Source organism: Harpegnathos saltator, unplaced genomic scaffold (genome assembly GCF_003227715.2).
Source record: "Harpegnathos saltator strain DR-91 unplaced genomic scaffold, Hsal_v8.6 scaffold779, whole genome shotgun sequence".
Classification (NCBI taxonomy): domain Eukaryota; kingdom Metazoa; phylum Arthropoda; class Insecta; order Hymenoptera; family Formicidae; genus Harpegnathos; species Harpegnathos saltator.
This window is the reverse complement of record NW_020230625.1, coordinates 1,177,907-1,199,238: the sequence shown is the minus strand read 5'-3', so window position 1 is coordinate 1,199,238 and position 21,332 is coordinate 1,177,907. Positions and strand designations below refer to the sequence as shown.

Below are 21,332 nucleotides of genomic sequence, written 5' to 3'. Positions count from 1 at the left end.
CGGCCGTTGCCTGGTCGCAACGCTGTGACACTTAATCCACTCTCGACGCGTCCGCTTTCTCTCTCTCTCTCTCTCTCTCTCTCTCCCTCCCTCTCTTTCTTGGGAGAGTGCGTTTATACCTGCCGATAAAACGAGAGAGGTCGATTCATTAACGATCCAGCGTCTCCCCCGCGTCCTCCCTCGGAGAGGATCCCACGAGGCGCTAAAGCCGCCGCCGGCGGAGCGCGTCTTCTCGAGCGTCTCTCCTCGCGAGCCTCCTCGACTTTCACGATCGCGACGGCGGTCCAGGTGCTACGAGCGCGATTCGCAGTCTCCGCTGGAACGAGGCAAATGGAACGGACGCACCGGAGGGCCTCTCCCGTAGGATCGATAGAGTAGTGGGGGTTGCTCCGGCGAGCGGTCGTGGAAGCGAGGGCGGCGGCGGCGGCGGCGGCGGCGGCGGCGGCGGCGGCGGCGGTGGCGGCGGCGGCGGCGGTCGGAACGGGATGAAACGAGAGAGAGAGAGAGAGAGAGAGAGAGGGAGGGAGAGAGAGAGAGAGAGAGGGAGAGAGAGAGAGAGAGAGAGAGAGATGAGCCGGCCGGAGGGTGGGAGATGAGGGCGCTCCGGCGGCTTCCGCGTCGCGCCATGGTTGCTACGAACGGCGTCGGCGTCGGCGTCGTCGTCGTCGTGGTGGCCGTCCTCGTCGCCGGCGTAAGCGGCCGCCAGACCGTACACGCAGCGGCTGAACAAGGCAGTCTCCGGCGCTCGGTCCAGTTCGCCTTCCGCCGTCGCACGGCAACGTACGTGCAACCGCGTGCGTGTCTGGCCGCCTGGCGTCGCGCGACCTACGTCGATTCCGCGTCACTGCGCGCCGCGTACTCGCAGCTGCGAGTCGACTTACTCGAGTCGTCGTATTTTGTAACTGCACCGGCCACGCGGGTGACATATCGTTTTCGCGCGCGCGGTAACCGCGCCGAGACGAGAAGCGTGAAGCCGCGGTTGTTCATGATCGATGGAAGGATAACAGGAGGCTCGCTCGTCCGACCGAGACGTTGGAGACGAGGTGGTGGATCGTCGTCGAGATCGTCGTCGAGATCGTCGTCGGGCTACGGGAACGTTGAGCCGAGGCGAGCAGGAGAGATCGCACGGCGGAGGCTTACTCCGAGTTAGCCGCGGATCATCTTGGCCTAGAAAGGTACAGGGACTTGTTTCTCGCGAGTGCGAGTGTGCCCGCGAGTAGAGTCCGTTTCCGAGTCGTTCGCTCGTTTCTGCTTCGACCAGGAGGTCGCGATCGCGAGATCGCCCGCCGGCGCGGTATCGCGATGTTTCCCCTGTCTCCCTCTCTCTCTCTCTCTCTCTCTCTCTCGGGAAGAAGCGGCTACGAGGAGAACGTGTCTCCTCCGACGGTGCGATTTGGTGCCTCCGTAAACTCTCGCGGATTAACGCGATGTGCATTTTATTCGTGCGCCGCGGGTTGCCGATGTAAGCTGTTTTGTGTGCTTTCTCCATTGTTTCTACGTGACACGTTGCCTTCATACCCGGGGGAGAGGGGGGAGGAAGGAGGGTATACGGGATTACGCGAGTTTCGCAGTTTCGCGTGTCTGCTTTTTTCCGCTCTTTTCCGCGGAAGCCGACGGTGCGGCTGATATATTTCGTGGTTTCTCCACTAGTTTTCAGGCCGATTGACTGCGGGAGCTACGAGGCGTCCGTTCTCTGACAGTGGGAGAGTGTCGATCGATTAATCCCTTGAATCCACGCGATTCTTTCGCTATTCGGGTCACCGAATGCCTGATCACACGTTCGATCTGTATCGCGCTACGTTCAATCGCTGCGAGAAGCTTGCGTGATACCCGCTTCCGATCGGAAGCGTGAGTTCCTCGCGTTGCCGGCGCTCGCGAGTATTCCCGTCGTCCGTATTCCCACGAAGCTGCGAAGTGTGTGAAAGCACACATACGGAAGTGACTCGATCGGACTAATGCCTCGCGGTATTCCGTTCACGTTCCGCGAAGTTTCCGCGCGTCTGACCTGTGTCGCTCCGCTTCTACTGACCCAGAAAAATAGAGAGACCTGCACTCTGCCCGGCAGTGCGAAAGTGCTAATCCCTCAAGATCGCGACGTAATCTTGCACTCATGTCTAGGACTTTCGTCCTCCCACGTCTGGTCTTCGTCTGATCGGTTTCGTCTTGTTCCTACTAAGAGATCGAGATTGCTTCCACGACGAGACGCGCGAGAACGAAGTTGGTGTCGCGCGCGAAGAAGCGAGTGAGATTCTGAGAGGCGAGAGGGATGTGCAGGAGGGCGGACGAAAGTTTTCGATTTACGATTGCAGCTTTGGCACCGAACACAGAACTCGCTCATTGTAAATTCCTTTTGTTTCGTAGAGTCGCGACGCCAGAAATAGTCCTTGCTCTCTCGAGGCGTATTCACAATTCCCAGAACGTTTGTGTGTGTGTGTGTGTGTTGACTCCCGCCTGCTGGCAGGTGCATGGGTTCCCAAAGATAAGATTTCAAAGAGAGAGAGAGAGAGAGAGTGAGAGAAAGAATACTTCATTCTGGTACAAAGCGATTCACACTCGTCTCGTTATTCCTATTCTTTTCGGGAGGACATTTGTATTCGTCCGTTGTTTTTCGCAGTGTATATTGTAACCGCGAAATTCCATCTTCACGCGATCGTTTACCAGCGCACGTGAAGCTCCCGCGACAAGATCTCCACGTAAACAGGCTCATTAATAAAGCGTTACACTCGTGCCGAGAAACTTTGGCAGTTTCCTCCGCGTAATTTCGAATCGAAACATAATTACCGACTTGTTCGACGTCGCATTTTTAGCGAGGTAATCTCTCGGGGATGTAGACTGCTAACAAAACCTTGCTCCTCGGAGAACTTCGATTAAAGTTCGCTCCCTACGCGGGATCTTAATCCCCGGGTTTAGTCGCCGGGATACGCATTACGTCGAAAATTCGGGAGTTCGCGTCGACGAAAAGTCAAGCTGAATCCACCGGAGAGAATACGTTTCCGCGAGAACCTCGCGACGCGCCTTTTCGCGACGCGTCGTTCCGGGGTGAACGCACCCGTCGATGCTCGCGTCCTATATATTTTTTCATCACCCGACGACGACGAAAGCGACGCTTTAGAAAAGCCGTGGCGACGCGGATCGACGTCCTCCTCGCGAGATGCCACAGAGAGAATGAGCGAGAGAGACGGAGAGGGGATGCAAAGGAGAGACAGAGAGTCTCATAAATAAATCGCGGCAGGTATCCCGCGTGCGCGCTCGTCTCCGAGACTATTATCGTTCGCGAAGCGCGCGGCGGAGAACACGACGCCGTTGCCCCCGATTTATTATCTTCGGTCTACTCCGTCGCTGCGGGCGCTACGACGTCGAACAATGCCGAAAGTTGGCGAAAACCGCTCTCGCTAGTCTCCATTTCCTTTCACGCTCGCGGGTGGGAGCGAACGGCCAAGCGAGCCGGGACCGTTGGACCGCTTTGCATTCCAATGAATATTAATCGAATGCAATTATTAAACGTAAATTGGAACTCAAACAGCGACGGTTTCGTCGTCCCTTTTCTCATCGTGCCTAGCCCATGACGCCGATAAAATCGTCGGGACGGAGCGGTGTGATACGGCTTTACTTTGCGGCGCGTCCGACCGGCTCTCCGATATCTGCGATATCACGGCAGGACTGAGAGTGAGAGAGAGAGAGAGAGAGAGAGAGAGAGAGAGAGAGTTTCCCGATTGGCATTGTTTCATTTTTCACCGGTTGTCCTATTAGAGGCGCTCGTGACGAGCGGTGCGAAAAGTTGTCGACGTTTGGCGAGCAAGCGGAAAATTGATCCCGATCGGACACGGAGAGGAGCTCTTGCGTCGTGATTGAAGAGGATCGCTGCTGCCGTTTGTTTCGTCGCGAAGGTTAGTCCGATCTCGAAAGACACCCGTAATAGTCCAGGGATGGCCCGAAGTCGCGATCGGGGAGCCGCGCGCTTCCGATCGGGATCGTAAATAGTTCCATAATGGTTCCCTTGATTTGAAAAGTCGCGAACACCTCGGGACTAGTTTTCCGGAGCCGGGAGGCTTCCCCCTACCGCGTCCGGATTTTTCAGATAGGACCTCCGAGCCTGTGCAGTTTCGACGAGAAGCCTCTGCTCTTTTTCCCACCCTCTCTCTCTCTCTCCCTCTCTCTCTCTCTCTCTCTTTTTGTTCGTTCGTTTCCTCTTTCTGCGAAACGTGAAAGCGCGCCCTGAAATCCCAAGAGAGACCAGTAGGACTTTTCAGGTTGGTAGCTAATTATTTCTGAGAGTTATCGGCGAGAATACGATAAAAGAGGAAGAAGGAGAGAGAGGGAGAGAGAGGGAGGGAGAGAGAGAGAGAGAGAGAGAGAGAGAGAGAAAGAGAGAGAGAGACAAGAAAGTGCTAAAGGAGAAACGCGTGCTCTTTTATTATCGGTTTGTTTGAAATTAAAGCTGAGGAGAGAAGCGTTTCTCTCTGTGACGCGCGCATTGCGGATGTTTCGGGCGAATGGCTGGCTTAATTAATTTCTCAATCATTACGTTCCGTCGGCGATCGATTAAAATGCATTAGCAAAGCAAATTTTGTTGAACCGCGCAGCCTACTCGTCCTACGATCAACAAGTGATGCTCGCAATAATTTATGCTTCATGCTTCAATTTCTGGACTCGCGGGTTAATATATAAGGGAAGGACGCGAAGTAAATATTTTCCGTAGCTTGAATTATCTAGTGTACGTAGTGACCAAAAACGATATCAAATAATCTCATGTCTCGAGCTGATCGAGGCGAACAGCGAGGCTAACGAGAGAATTTCTAAAAAATGATAATCATTTCCAACACTCCCGTTTCCAAGATAGGTTCGGTCTGGAACGAAAGTAAAGTGAGCTTCGCTCTCTTTTATCTAAAGAGTTTCGTCGTCGCGAATGTGTATGCGCGCATCCGTGTATATGTGTGTGTGTGTGTGTGTGTGTGTGTGTGTGTGTGTGTGTAGTAATGACGATGGTTCCCGGCAAGAATATTAGCTCCGTGTTAACATTTGCTCCATGCATTCCTAACACGTGCACATATTAGAGGTTTCGCGAAGCGCATCGAACGTCTGGCTATTACTCCGCGCTACAAGGATTCCGCTGCTTCTCACACATACGCGAGTGCGCAACTATTTTACACCACGATGGATTTCCCACGGCGATGGGGTGCGACCGTGCGAATTGATTTTTCTGACGTAACTGTCGCCGAGTTACGTTATACATCTCGTGTCCATGCGCGAGCGCAACGACGACGATCGATCGTCGGCGAGAATGATCTCGCGACGACTACCAAATCGAATAACCCGACGTTTGCTTTCGGTCGAGAGAGGGGGCGCCGCATGGGGATGGACGTCCATTAACTTCGGATTAATTAGCCGCGCGGCTGGAGACGAGTCGGCGCTCCTCCGCATCGAGCTAAGATCGCCCGGGCAACTTGGAATTTAACTTGCGGCATCGCGTGGCTACGCTCGCCATTGTCGAAGTAAACCAACCGCGCGTCGTGAGATATCGCGCTAATGGATTAACGTCGGCCGCGATGCGTTAGCGCTTGTGCTTCATTAACGGAATTAAGAATCTAATCAACGCGCGGCGTGACTGCAACTCGTCGAAGAGCCGAAGCCGGGAGAGCACGATGGATAGAGGTAGAGGTAGAGATCAAGATGGAGGTAGAGACAGAGATAGATATATAGATAGAGAATGAAAGAGAAAGAGAGAGAGAGAGAGAGAGAGAGAGGGGGGGGGGTTAATCACGACTGTATTAGGATACGCTGAGCTATTTGATCGCGCGCGTCGCGGAGCCTGCGCCGAATCCATATTCAACGAGCGCGAACGAACGCACATCGCTATGATTCAGCGGAATTTATCGCAGTCGTTTCACTCGATCTCTACTCCCAGTCGACGAACCACCGTTTGATCCTCCTTCTCCCCTCCGCCCCCGTTGGCTGGCCACGGGGCGAGAATCAGAGAGCGTATAAATTCCACGGGCGGTCGATACATCGACGACGCTCGCCTTTGTCGTACTTTAATTAGAGCCGCTAAAGGGAGATAAATCGCGTCGCGTCGTATCGAAAATGTCGCACCGCTGAAATTCTCCACTGGCTGTTTTATCTCTCGTATTTCTCGCGCGAGGCGTCCCGCGGACGGCGCTCGTCACGGCCGCGATCGAAGGCGCACTCTTGCCCGCCGATTTTTCAGGCGCGTCCGTCCCCCTCCCCCTCCCCCCTCTCACTTCTTAATAAGAACGTACGTGCGAGCGCACGCCGCGTTGCTTATGCTCTAATAAACTCCACGCGCCATTATATGTCCCGCAGCGAATGGAGCTGTGCGCGCGAGCCGATGCAATTTAGCGAAACTGACGTGTTTGGAGATTGGCGCGGGAATTGGCAGGGAAAAAAAAAGAACGCAGGAAGAGGTAGAGAAAAAAAGAAATTGGCGGAACGACACAGTCGGGCGAAGGTATATATAGTCTCTCGCGACTATTCCGCCGCGATTTTCCCCTCGCGGCGATACCTCACGGTGTCGCATTACGAGCTGACTGCGATATTACAGTCGTCGCTTAATGCTTAACAGACAGGATAAGACTAGGCAGGATAATAACGCACGGAACTAGCGACAAATCGGTCAGGACGCGTTGTAATTATCGAGAAATGCGGCTGCGTTCGCTTTGCACTCGCTTATGTGCCGCTGGAAAAGAGCATTTAATTAACTTGTGCATTAATCGAGCTTGGCGCGAACTGGTGCCGCCACAAGTGATATTGTAATACCGTCACACATCACACACACACACACACACCTATCCACGCATGAACGCACGCACGCACGCACGCACGCACCGTACACGTGCAAATGTAATGGCATTTAATCGTCACGGAGAAAGGGTTTTAAGTGCACGGCGAAGAGGATAAAAGCCGGGCTTGTCCACGGAGATTAGAGATGCGTGTCAGAGGAATTAGCATTCCATCGTGGTATTTAATTCAGCCGGGCCGTCGAGAGCGAGCAGCGCCGGACCGGCTCTCGCGAGGCCTGCCAAGCAGCCGCCGCCGCCGCCGCCGCCGTGACACATTTTTTTCCTGCTCTCTCGTTCTCCTCGGACGAGGACGAGGACGAGAATGACGGCGGCGGCGTAACGCCTCCATCCATCGTCCGACTGTTTATTTCACGTCACGCCTCATATTAACGAGTCGTTTGACCCCTCAGCCTTGCTGCGCGCTCTTACGCGACATTTACATCGTCGCGCGATCGCGCGAGCTTGTTGTCGCGAAAATTAATCAGCGGGGATATTGCGGCGGAGGACCGGCGCCGGCCTTCCGAGTGAATGCGATATGTTTTGCGCAAGACGGAATTCGCTCGCGCGAGACCACGGCGAGACTTTGGTCTTCCGCGTAGCTAAGTCGGGCGAGGGAGGAGGAAGGGGGGGGGGAGAGGTCACCTATGCGTTTAATTAAATTTAATACGCCGACGTGCAAGAACGGAATTGAGATATGCGGCGCGATCGAAATAATCTCGACTCGGATGAATGCAAGATTTCGGGAGGGATGCTCGCAATCAGTATTTGTGCGCGCCAGCATATTCGAACGGTGGAGAAGGAGAAGGTGCGAGGTGCCATATTTTCCAGTCGTATCGGTGCGAACCGACTTCGTCAAGCTGCATATCGCGCGCGCTTTGCGTCATGTGCTCGACGTTAACAAGACGTTTGTGTCTGTCACGAATATCACTGTTGCTGCAGACAGCTCTCTGTCCGACGAAGCGGCGTTTACACTCCCCTGTCACCGTGAGATGACGCTCGGACTTTCGCCCGGCGCAGCGGGAGGCGGACGGAGGAATTAATTAAATGATCCGGCGAGCGAGAGACTCGCGCGTGCATCAATCGGCCGATACATGAAGAGGAAAGGAGCGAAAGGCAGGGAGAGAGGAAAGAAGGAAACGAGCGAGCGCCTCAAAGGAGAAATTTATGGAAAGATTCTCGCGAGAGAGATGACTAAGTTGCGAGAAAAACGATCTCTTTTAGCTTTCGCAGCATTGTCGGATGTTTCTTTTCGCCCGAGTTGTTGAAAACAAACAAGTTGAAGACGTGTTCAGTGTTTTCTGCCTCAAAGTTGATTCAAGCATTTTCCTGAGACTGAGCTCGCGCGCGCGCACGTAAAACTTGTGACAATGCCGGGTAAATTCGGGGAAAAATCGACCGGAGAGAAAGAGAGAGAGAGAGAGAGAGAGAGAGAGAGAGGGAAGGAGGAGGAGTAAATTGAAGCAAGTTAACAAAACTCGGGCTTTCCTTGTCGCGATGATTACACACGTTCGTCCTTAGTGCTTTCAATTTCGACCCGACCGTTCTCGAGTCGACCGTGCGGTCGAATGTTCGCGCATTACGAGCGTCGATCGAGACACGCGAAGCACGCACGACTGTTTCGCCGATCAATCGGCGAGTTACAGCGCGCAAGTGCGCGACCGTGTTCGGGAACCGGCAGATGCTGCTAATTAGCGGTATAATTCCCGGCGTACAATTCCCGACATTACACTAAATTGCTTTTTGCGAGACGCGCCGACATGACGGCGCAAAGCGCTCATCTTGTATTGGCAGCCGTATCTTATCATCGAATGCATGCGAAATTACAAATGGCTCCCGGTCCCGCGTTCGCTCTACTAACAAGCCGTTTACGTCCCAGCCCAGAGTTCTGCACTCGCTTGCGCCGTGTGTGCTGCGAGTGTCGGCCATCTAAGGTAGTAACGCTCACGTTCGGCTGCCAATGCAAGCTGACGCGCTCGCGTTTTCGCAAACGGTGGAATTAGTTATGCGGAGCAATTCCGTGCTGTCGCGCGGTCGAGAATGACATTCGCCATTACGCGATACGAGCGAGACCGGTTTGTTGGGTTTGTTTAGCGGTCGTCTCGGCACCCGGACACATGTATCGCTTGGTTTTAACGTCCCGCGAGTTTCGCGAGCTGCCCGTGAATTCACTCGGGCTTGTGTCAAATACGCGATTTTGCGGATACGGACCCCTGTAGGAGCGCCTGCTCTTTCACATGTTTGCGACTGGTTGTGCTCGGATGAAAGAATCGCCCAAGGATCGTACTGACGACTCGAGACCGTCCGTCGCACCTTGAGAAACGTCAGATTTTATGGCCGGGATAAGTCGAGAGGTCTCGAGTCTTCAGTCCCGAACACGGAAACTAACGCGACTTGTGGATGGACGGTTATTCGAAGTTTCTACAATATCGTCTATTCGCTTTCGGAGCAAAATGGCTTTTTTTCCATTTCGAAACAGCTGAAGAGAGAAACGCGAAAAAGAGCTGGAAACGCAGGTAAATCTCCGTGCATTTGTAGCGGTGACAGGTTATTCACCGGTGCACCTGTCCACCGAACTAAAAATGCATGTCATTTTGCTGTTTCTGTCCTTTTTACTTAAAAAATTTCACATCTGGAAACAATGAAAAATGGAATTGCACCGGTATTAAAATATCGTTGCCGCGTACGCGCGGTAACGTTTTAAAGCCTTTGATAACGCACGAGTCCCGCGATTCGCAACTTTCGTTTCTTCACTTTTATGAAGATCTATTTTTATACAAATCATTTCGCGATATATAGAATGCGCCATGCGAAATTCGATACGTTGTGTTTCTCGCCGTGAACAACAATAAAGTCGGCCCGGTTTCACGGGCTCATCGATTCTGATCTGCGACTCTGCATATTTAGGAGAGATCGAATATTCACTACTTGGTTGTCCGAAATTGCCGCTGCCTGACGATTCTCCGATGTCACGCGAACCGGAAGGAAGGAGAGAATCTCTCTGGAACGGAGACGCGGCACTTTTCGGTTGAGTGTGCGATTCTTTTTTCCGCTGTCTAGAATAAGTCGCCCGTTCGTTTCGAGTGTCTGTCGAAAATCACCGCGAAACGGCTCGTTTTTTCCGCCATTCCCGTCGTGCCCTCATCAGGACGGCGAGAAAAATCCGCCTCGGACAAGCGGCCCACGCCAATCGAATCGGCGTGCAATTAACGATGCCGTGTGTTGGTACATAGAGGAAGCTGCGAAAAAAAAAGAGGAGGGACGGATTTTCTCGCGTGAAAATCGGTTTCGCGACTGACGCATCCTCGCGCCGCGCTGAGCGCTTCTGCTCTCCCTTTTTCTCCCTCCCTCCCTCCCTCCTTCGCTCTTTCTCTCTCCTCTCTCTCTCTTTCCTCTCTCTCTCTCTCTCTCTCTAACTCTCTCTTACTCTCTTATTCTCTCGTTCTCGCTGGATGCGCGCTGCCGCGGTCGAAAAAGCTTAATTGAATTTCTCTTAATTAACTGCCTTCGTGGTGCTACGATAATTGCAACGCACGAACTCTCCCATTACCGTAATTGTAGATCTAATTAATGTAGTCCGGGTGTTCTTGGTTCCGCTGTCGCGCCGCCCTCTCTCCCTCCCACCCTTCATCTCGCCTACTCGCTGGGTCGCGATGGATTAAATTTTTAAGGGGGATTTTCAGCGACCTTTCCCTCATGTCATGCGTCCGCGCGCGCCTATCATGTCTACCATATATTCATTGATGCCTACGTCTGCTTAGATGGTGCGAGCGGGTAATAAGGTAGCCTTTGCGCGACAGCTGAAGCACGCGCTCTTCGTTTCCCCACGGCATTTTAACCGAATTGGTATTCATAGCACGAGTGTACTTCGCGCGCGATGAGAATGGTTGACCTTTGCGTCGCGATGATAGCGCAATTTAATTAAAAATGCCGGTGCGATGTGAGGAGATCGACAAGTACGAAAGATGCGATGTTTCCATTTCTGAACTCTCCTTCAATTCTCTCTCTCTCTCTCTCTCTCTCTCTCGCTCTTTCTCACTGATATATCCCGCGATTGAAATGTACCCGACCGGATATAATCACTCGAGTGGCGGATTTGAAGACTCGACTGCTCCGTGTAGTTTCTGTCGCAAAATCCGAATCTACACCCGGAGAGTCCTTTACCCAAGTTGGGAAACGGACATGCAGCTGTGAACAATAATAAAACGAAGAACACAGAGCGAAGACTCGACCGACGATATGCATGAGGTGTCGCAGACCGATCGGTTATAATCGTGAAATAAAATATTCAGTGCATCGAGCGGGATGCATCCGGTCGTAAATAAATATGTACGTAGAGCATTGCGTTTCAGCACTTGCACGCACGCGGTTCCGCATTGCACCGAGCGCAAAGACCCTTTCTAGGCGCAACAAAGTAGTATCGCAGATTTACAATGTCCGCCTCTTCGTATTTTCCGCAGAGAGAGAGAGAGAGAGAGAGAGAGAGAGAGAGAGAGAGAGAGAGAGAGAGAGAGAGAGAGAAAAGGCGCGAGATCGCGCGCTGGGCGCTCTATCCCCGTCGGCCGAATGGACTCGGAAACGAAGAAACGACGAGGCTCTCCTCGCGATATATCCGATACACTTTCCACGGGAGAACAAATGGAGGAGCCGTCGTCGTTCGACGAGAGTCTAGTACGTAATGGACGATTACACCGGGCGCCGTATAGCCGACGTAGGGCGAGAGATTTATGAGACCGCAGGAATTGTGCGGCACGTAACCGGAACGAAAAAAAAACGCGAAACTCGAAACTATCTGCGCGCTACGTTACTTCGCCTATTTCGGAGTTGCTGTGACGCGTCGACTGCGCGGCAGGAGCCAATCGCCAAAAAGTCAAACGTTTCGGAAAAAACGACAAGGAGAAGTTGTACGTATATACGTGTATGTGTATATATATATATGCTGTGTGTGAGTGGGTGAGAGGGGTGTGCGAATTGTGTATTCTTCGAAAGTCGGAAACATTCGACTCGTGCCGCGACATCGATAAAAAAAAGTCGCGGAGCAAAATTGAAAAAAAATGGCTCCCAGTCGGGAAAAAGCGCCGAATCAAACTGCCTGAATCCGGTTATAAAACGCTGCGTTGTTTTTAATCCGGTAATACTCCTCCCTCGGTAGAGACGCGCGCGCGCGCGCACGTGGAATGTTAATGAGCGTCACGACTATTGTCAGGAATGAATTCGGGACGCTGGGAAATTTGATTTGTGCCGATAAATAACATCTCGATACGCGATTACTGTAGAAAGTGATTTGCGAACGCGCGTCCATTAGAACGGCCGAAATCGAAATCCGCCGTGACGCGGCGCCGTGAAATTATAATCATTGGTGATACCAGCGGCGCGCACGCGCGCCTATCTCTTATCGTCGTCGGTATCGATTGGAAAACGAACCGATAAATAAAACGCGTCGTGCGCTGCGCATTTCACCTGTGTGCACGCGCCGTCGTAATTCCGCCCGTTGACCGTGGCGCACGAGAATTTTTATTACGCCATATATAATAGCTTGCGTTGCGACCGAGATACCTCGGATGCATTTCCATGCAAAATTCACATGAGACATTTAACGGTGACAGCGGACCGATGGGTCCGCGGTATGGATCCATTTCGTACGCGCCATAGTAATCAGTTTTTACATGCATCATTCAATGCTAGTTGCGCATTGTAAGACCATATTGACTGTAAACGAGAAGCTTGACGAACGAATCATACGACAGGAAGTACGACCGGGAGGGAACCGTGTCATCATGTGGGAGACCCAATCTCGCCATTTTCGACCTTCCTACCCTCTCGCGGCATAACGCGAATTCGCATTTCGTGTAAATGTCGTGTAATTTTTTCCTCATATACGCTCATGATTAATATACGCTGATGAAATATACAAATGTAAAATATATACTGATGATGAAATATACGACGAACGCGCAAGTCCGCTAGCTGCAATTTTAAACAAGTCACGCTTCACGACGAGAATAGCCTCCATCCTACCACTTTTTTTCTCGAAAACCGCTTCGTTAAGAACGAATTTGGAATTCCGCTCGAAAAGGCAAATCAATCTTCTCCTCGATGGCACTTCGATTCATCGTTTTCCCGGTCGGCCGAAAAAAAGTGCAAACCGAGGCGTTTTAAAAGATCTGTGATATACTTGACGACCTTTAGAGTCCCCTCGCTTGCGACAGATGCGAAATCGTGAGCGACGTTGAAAGCGGACATTACGTCGACGTCCACGAAGACGCGACTTTACCGGGTGTTTTTCAGCGAAATGTTACTTGAAACTTTGATGCCGCTAAATGGGACGGCGTTTATACCTGGCACCGGTATATTGGTTCCGGTCTATACAGCACTCGGTTCGCCGTATCCATAAAAATACAGGCAGGTGCGTTTTCGATAACGCATGTCACACAAGCCGAATTAAACGGACGAGTGCGTCGAACCGTTCGAAATGTGACAAGGATCGATAAACGCGTTCGGGCGCGGACATGTACAACACGTGAGCGCGAACGCGACGCGTAATTACGACAAGTTGCGGCATTCATCGTCGTTTGACAGAGTCGTCGGCCGGTGTTATCGCGAAACGAAATATCGAGCGAACGGACGAGCGGCCGTCGCGATATGGACTATTCTCGCGGATTTCGTATCGACCCTAAAAAGTCCCAGGCCGCTATCGCAATTACCTCTCTCGGCATCGTCCTGCCGGGCGTATAAAAACCAATTGCTCGGTTAATTCTTTAGTCGTGCCAGAATCGACCGGATCGCTGCGCGCTCGTGAGGAGAGACTTCGACGACCGGTAAAGCGTGATCGATTCGTTCACATATGCCGCTTCCGCGATATAAATCGCGCCATTATCATGTCATTAAAACGCCTATAAAAAAAAATCAAATTCAACGTTTAGCTCATATCGCTGTTGTGCGATCCGTCGAAAGAATCGAATTAAATTTTCACTCATGGCGATCGAATTAGCAGAGCCCTGATAATATACGAGTCTTTAGCCGCGCAAACTTTCCAAGGAGAGTAACTTCGAAAGGTTTATTCTTCGATTCCACGACGACCAACTCCGAGCCGACACGTGGAGGTGTCGCGTCTGCGTCGTGGTTTCCATATCGCGCGATGACTGTTTTCACCTTCGAGCTTGCGGTATTTTCGGCGACGTTTTGGATTGCTCACTTTTTAACGCGGGGTATCTTCGTCATCGACGGGTTCGCTCGGAACGTCGAGAGCGCAGTGATACGCGAAATGTGCGTGTCGTTCTTGCGTATATTTGGTATGTGGAGGTGCTAATTGGGAGGCTGGCGACATGAGAGAAAGAGAGAGAGAGAGAGAGAGAGAGAGAGAGAGAGAGAGAGAGAGAGAGAGAGAGAGAGAGAGAGAGAGAAACACAACGCGCGGCCGGCGTCGCTCGCGTTTCGCGTCGCATCCGGTATAATTCATACGCCCGAATGAAAATTAATTGAACAACTGCGCGCATGGATGTTGGCAGCGAATCATCGGCCGGTTATTGAAACCCGACGGAATTTCGATGCAGCGCGGCCGGCCCCGGCTTTCGCGCCGTCCGTGTACCGATCAAACATTTGTTGATGTTACGATGCATCCCGACCCCGTAATTATGCCGTGCACGGAATCACGCCTCGCGTGCTCTCTCTCTTCTCCGGTCTTGCCCTCTCCCTCTCTCTGTTTATCTATCTTGCGCGCGGCCGATAGGACCGATAGGACAGGGTAATCGAAAGCAAAGTTAGATAACTCGACCTCTCCTTTCGTGCCGCGACGCGAGGTGGTAACACGCGATATGACGAAAATCTCACCATCGATTTTGCAAGCTGCGCCCGCTGCAGCGTTAAGTGCGCTTACGATCGGCCGGCTAAACGGCCGAGTCGCGCGCGCGTGTTTGCGTTCGCGGCAGAATGGTCTCGAATTACAGCGGTCACTTCGATCCACCGGCGCCCTGATTAATTCGGATATTTTTCGTATACGCATAACGAGAGGAGATGTGCAATTACATCGCATCGAAAGAAAAAAAAAGTGGCTAACTCCTCGGTACTCGAATTCTACACGCAGACCGAGGAGCTTCCGATCCCTCAAATGACTCCGCTTTGATTCTTACTTCTTACCGAAAGTCTCGGCCTCGATTTTAATCGCCGAGTTACTTGGCGTCACAAATTTCGCAAGTAAAGTAAATCGCGTCGCGCGTACAAAACGATCCGAGTTTCGTCAAATGTTCTCGCCTGAAAGTATTCTCGCCTCGCGAGACTCGCAGCTTTCCCAGAGGAAACGACTCGTGCAGCGCTGTTCCTCGAGCGCAGGTGGCACCCACACTCGAGAGGAGGCATTGAGAAAATTCGGGCACGCAAACATAGCCCGCTGCCATCCCAGCCGTTTCGCCGTGCCGATAATTAACGCGATAAACACAGCCGGTCGCGGTGGCCGCCGCCACGCCGCCGCTGCCGAAAGTGCAGCGTGCACGTTCGATATCGCGGCGAGGACCTAATTAAATGCAACCGTAACAGGGCGCTGGGCGCTTTGATGCCCGTCGGTATCGGCCGATGCTCGTTCGTTTCCGCGCCCGGCCATAAAGAATGCAAACTCTAATTGGAATTCCATTACCATTAGGCGCGCCGGCGCAGGCCTCTCGCTCTCGTCCGCTCGCTCGCGCTCGCTCTAAACTGCATATTTCGCGGATTAATTAAAAAGTGTTTTGCATGCAGAATGCAGCGGAAAGAGCGCTACGCGGCGCGTGTTCGTCCGGCGCTTTTCATCCTCGTCAAAGGCGTCCGCTCGCCCGTCGGCCTGTCGGCCGACCGACCGACCGACCGACCGACCGACCGACCGACCGGCTCACAGAAGCAAGCTTTATATTTAAAACCTCATTTTTTATGCTAAGAGTATCCGAAGCCCTTTTAAGAGCGTTCGTCTCGTTAACGGTCCATCTCCTACGCTCTCGTTCTATATCTTCCCTTTGTCGAGTGCGACGGCGCGACGAGGAGAGCGTATTGCAAAATGATTTCTTTGTCTCCTGAGATGCGCTCAGTGTTTTTCTTCAAATATGTGAGACCCTCTACGGGCATGTTTGCCGTTCGTTCACGGGAGCGTCGACTCCGTCGGGTGTAAACAGCCGAAGAGCGCTTTCCAAGCAAGAATATTATATCGACAAATTTTGCTTCCGCTTGTTCTCTTTTATCACGGCGCCGATCGCCCAAGATTATCGGCCCGATCGCCGAGCGGAACCAAGTTTTCACGCACTTGGTTACTCGCGTCCATCATCTCGCAATGGAGGTAACATTCGTGAAATCGCAGCAGTGAAAAAAAAGCTCTTCCTCGCGGCGGATGCGCTTCGCGCCCCACAATCGCGCATTGTTCACCCGCGTAACGACTCATTCCCTCCCTCCCGAGTGGCTCTCGTTGAATCGCTGAATTGTAGCTTCCATGCCGGCCGCTCGTAAAGAATTTACCTGCAATTTCCGACGGCCCGTCCGCGACTGGAAAGGCGGCTTTTCAATAAAACGAAGCGTGACTCGTAGCGTGGCACCGACACGCGGCACGTTGGCGCGGATACTCATTGGAATCGTCAGAGAGTTATGAAGGGGACAGGGGGGAAAGGGGCAGAGCAGGAGGAGGAGGAGGAGGAGGAGGAGGAGGACAAAGGGAGAGGAAAGCCGAAATGTGCTCGTAACGGGCTGCGGCGGGGCTCGGAACGCAACACTCGGTATATTGAATTTCCACTTGGACTCGACCGCACCGAACTTTCACCCTCCGTCGGCACCATTGGCTGTTCCGAACAAAGCATCGTGACTATCGCGTCGATGGTCAGTGAACAGAAAAAAAAGCGTGCGATTCGTGTGAGCATCAGGGTGAACGCGTGCGATAAGCAATCGCTCGATGGCGACCGGGGATCAATAACGCAACGAGCCCGATGATTTTCAGCGTGTTTTGCGGCGGCGACCACCTGAACGAACGAACGAACGAACGAACGAACGAACGAACGAATGGACGAACGGACGACCGAGCGACCGATAGACCGACCGACACAGACCGGTAGGTAGCCTGGTTTTCACGCAGTCGCCCGTAAATCGCGACAGCGAGTGACATTAAAAAACCGGCTGCGTCGGGTTATAAATTTGCAGAGATGCTCACACTACGCACGTTTCCCGGACGCTCTATCGTGCGTGTCGTCACATAGCCTGCCGGGACCGCCATGGACCGCAGCGAACGGAAATTTCGACCGAGGCGCGACTGTTTACGCGGCGCGTCGAAATAGCCGCTCTATTAAGCTCGCAGTGTCGCGGAACGCTTACGATCGCGCGTCGTGTCGTGTGAATTGAATATCCGTTGAAAAGAAAAAATACGCGGTTGATCTCTCGATATCCCGGGAACATATTGTTTTTCAGCTTGCTTCGTTGTCTCGCGCAATAATCTCGCTGTGTTAACGCGCAGCGAGGACGACGACGGGGTTCGGCAGGCTGTAATTCTTCTGAAATACGTTCTCGCCGCGTCTCTCTCTCTCTCTCTCTCTCTCTCTCTCTCTGCGCTTTATATTTTCACATACGGACGCGACGCGATTTGTTATAATATTGTGTCGTACCACATGACTCGTTCGTTATTTTATTTCGAGCGCGTAAGCGCGCGTGGGAGGAGGAGAGAGGCAGATGAAAAAGTTGGCAGTATTTTCATTCTTGGCTGCTCGTCCGTTCCGTGTCGTCTGTCTCTTGTGATTTCTTCCACTTAGATCTCTCGTGATCTCGAGATTTTACGATAAAACTTGACGGCTGAGGTTGCTAGGGCGCCGCGCGGGGAAGAGCGGTATTTCATTACCTCTCGCGCTATAAATATTCATTCCGTTGCCTTGATTGAATATTTCGTAGAATTGTTCCCCGTCGCTGTTACGCCTCCACAATTATTCTGATTGATCCGCCGGGCGGTCAACTAGATATTTTTCGGCCGAGTCGCGTTGGAAATATCTAGTAATAAATTCTTCTCCGGAGAACCCATCCTTGGCGAACTTCCCGTTAAAACGCGTCACCGCACTTTAATTAAAGTTCGCTGCCACATAAGTGGATTACAGATCGAAATTCGTTTAATGTGAAACACCCACCGTCGTTTATCTAAAGATTGAGATGTTGCTATTTGCTTGTACCGCTTTTTATTCTCCTCTTCGTACTCCCCCACCTTGAATTGCTAATAACTCGCGGACTACGGATGTTTCCCAGCGTTCCTCTTAGGAAGGGCAGGACAAGGAAAGGGAGGGATCCGTTCTAGATTGGTCAAAGAATCCGCGGATGAAAGAGATGGCGATGAGCCCGGTGTATTCGCCACGTTCTTGCCTTTCCATTCGTTCTTCTCGTTCATCATTTTGTTGCAACAAAGTGCGCGAGCGTTTCATTTGACAGGGAACGGTGGCTTGATTGACCTCATCTAGTCGCAAGCACGGCCCCACCCGCTCCATTTCGCGCAATAAAAGAACAATAAGCGTCATAACGGTGAGCAGCCTCGCTACTGATTGCACCGAAAGTTCGCGACTTCGTCTTCTGAAAAGAGGTGAGGAGCTATGATGGAAAGAAACGACAGAGAGAGAGAGAGAGAGAGAGAGAGAGAGAGAGAGAAGGGAGGGGAAGGAAAGGGAGAGAAACACGGCTGTCGGTCTTTGTCGATAGTGTACGGCAGGGTGGAGAAGAACGAACGGCAGAGAGAGAGAGAGAGAGAGAGAGAGAGAGAGAGAGAGAGAGAGAGAGAGAGAGAGAGAGAGAGAGAGAGAGAGAGAGAGAGACGAGGCAACGTGAAGGGAAATTGCATTTTAACTTAATCGGGAGGCGGAACTCGAAACTTTCGCAGGGAAAACGGCGGCAAAGTCCCATCGCGCTGTGTAATCGAATGATCGAGCTGGCATTAAGTCAACTATCGGCTAATGGACCGGGAGTGCTGGATAAAAAAGAGCGTGGGACGAATCTCCCGGGTCATCGGCGAGGCAGGCCGGTCTTAATGCTCCAGGTGCGCCCGCTGCGAGTCGAAGATTACTCTCGATCGAGTGATTAACAACGTTATGACAGCGCATAGAATACGCACCGCTGCGATAATGGAGCCATATGAAATAAAGGATGTCTCTCCCCTCTCTCTCTCTCTCTCTCTCTCTCCCCTCTCTCTCTTTCTCTCTGTCTCTCGATCGGTACGTATTCATGGGCTGCGGAAAAGGGGAAGCGCGAGCCACCCCTGCTGTACGCATCGATAACAATTTTCGGCATTCCAAACGCGGGACTTGCGCAATAGGGGAGCTTCCCGACCACACATAATTTTTCTATATATCAGAGAAACGATTCTACATATATACATGTACATTATATATCGAGCGATTCCGGGCGTAGCGCCGCGCCGCGCCGCGCCGGTCCGAAGCAAATATAAAAGATAAGCGGATGAGCGTGCGTCGATGAATACGAAAATTTCCGCTTAGCTCCGAAACACTTCATAATTGTCATCTCGTTTCGTTACCGGCGGAAGACCTACGTTGTGTGCACCAGCAACTGCGCCGGGCTCGAGTTGAGTTCCGCTAATTCCCATTTTTATCACTTTAAGAGGATTATTTTATAGAAGGGATGGAAGTTTTCGGTTTCAGGTGTGTGTATGTGTGATGACAACGTGCCGAAATGGATCGTTATTACAAGGTTCTTATCTTTCCTCCACTCGTAACTGCTTGCTTAGGTCTTCAACGATTCACCGAGTACAGTGTTTAAATCCTATTGTGGACAACTTGACGCCCACTTATTTTTGTCGAGACAATTCCCCTTTCAACTAAACAGAGCCGCGAATCTGATCCGAAATATAAGAGTTAAGTCTCTCCCGCAGCGAATGATGCGCTGCTTAGCGCAGGCGAATATAAAGCAGCGCTTACTCTACGTAATAAGCGGATTATAAAAGGGGATTACATTTTAAATGGCGCAAGGCGCGTGATTTACTCGACGATTTACGAACGATGTATCGCGTTTTTTACGGTGACCCCGAATTCGTGCTTCACTTGTAATATCCGGTAATTTCCGCCAAATAATTTGCAACCGAGCGCATTCAGCCGTTAATTTGCACTTTGTAGTTGCACTCTGTATTGCATCATAGTTAACTCTTACGAATTACGCATTAAAGGCGACGTAATTTCCGTCAATCCGCGTTTTCATTGCGCAGTTGCGCGAGAAGTGATTTCTGCGTTTGTTCCTCGACGAAAAGGAAACACGACAATAACGGGGGGGCTAAAGCGTACGCAAAAAATAAATGTATGCGAAACAAAATCCACGGCTAATTTGAACATTTCTCCCCCCCGCCTCAATGAGAAATTATTTACACTTTTGTGATTTTTAAATATCTTTCTTTACCAAGCGAGACCTGCTCGAAATTAAATAAAGGCAAAATTGTATCTTGCAAAGTTGTCCCGCCGAGAAGTAATTAACGAAAAAATGTTACTCGTCCTCAACTTGGAAATTATTGCTATTCTGATACGCCCGTCACGAAACATTCTACGGAAAATTGCCCGGTAGCTGCGCACATGCGTGAGATTCATAAAGTCTTTTCAATTAGCCGCTGTCCGTGCACTGTTTTGCCGTGGTGCGCAGCTCCGCGCGTGCGAGAGAGAGAGAGAGAGAGAGAGAGAGAGAGAGAGAGAGAGAGGGAAAACGAGGCCATGCGGAATCGCGTGCTGATTTGAATTTCTGCTTCGGATATACACATCTCATGACGTTTTATCCTCGGCGTTCAGCCGAGGAAAAATCGAGATCGCGCAAACGTTTTAATTCGCTCGCCGGCATTGAGACATTCCGCCGCGGCAGTGCGCCGCGCTGTATCTCGACTGTTTGTGTCGGCGTGGCCGCGCTTTCATATTCGCGAGCGGACTAGCGTCGAGGCACTCTCTTGACTTTTTCCTTTCATAAAGTTCCTTCGCGATAGTGCCGACCGTTCCCGCGCCGCTTAAACGGTTCTCTCGTGTGCTGCAAAGCCATCCACGAGCACCGTTATTTTACATTACCTCGAGTACAAGCGCGCCGCTCCGGCCAATTTATGAGCTGTAAAATATACTTTATGATAACTTTAACATGGATTGTCGCGACTGCTACGCCCGCTCGCCGTTTATTTCGCGCGCCGTGTGAGAGAAGCATCGATCCTCTGGAAGCGAACACTCGCGAATACCTTTGTATCGAGATACATTCAATAATACCGTAACGGGCGAATTTCCCGATGCAAAATATTACGTGCGGAGAGCGCGTGGACTTTCCCGTGTTAATTTTACCACTCCCTTGCTGCGCGGAGAGTAACCGCGACACAGATAGTAACGCATGCGTGTTCACAAAAACGTTCATTTGAACACGCGGTGATGCGCGTATGACCCAGCCCTGACTTTGCGCGCAATTTGCGGCGACTGAACTTTTCGCGGCATGCTCTCGAAAGTGAATAAAATGAAAAAAAAAGGACCACACTGGCGAGTGACCAGCGCGAAACCACTATACCGTCTCGTTGCGTGGGAATCTCACAGCGGGGTGCTAGGA

At 51.7% G+C, this 21,332-nt stretch overlaps 1 long non-coding RNA gene across 1 annotated transcript in view; it reads left to right on the top strand.

Annotated features, from left to right (window-relative positions):
* Positions 1-1,149: 1,149 nt before the first annotated feature.
* The window catches only part of LOC112590309 (uncharacterized), a 97,144-nt gene continuing 76,961 nt past the window's right edge, over positions 1,150-21,332 (top strand). Inside the window, exon 1 of the long non-coding RNA XR_003114111.1 lies at positions 1,150-1,175. This is a non-coding gene — a long non-coding RNA (uncharacterized LOC112590309). The remainder of the gene's footprint in view (positions 1,176-21,332) is intronic.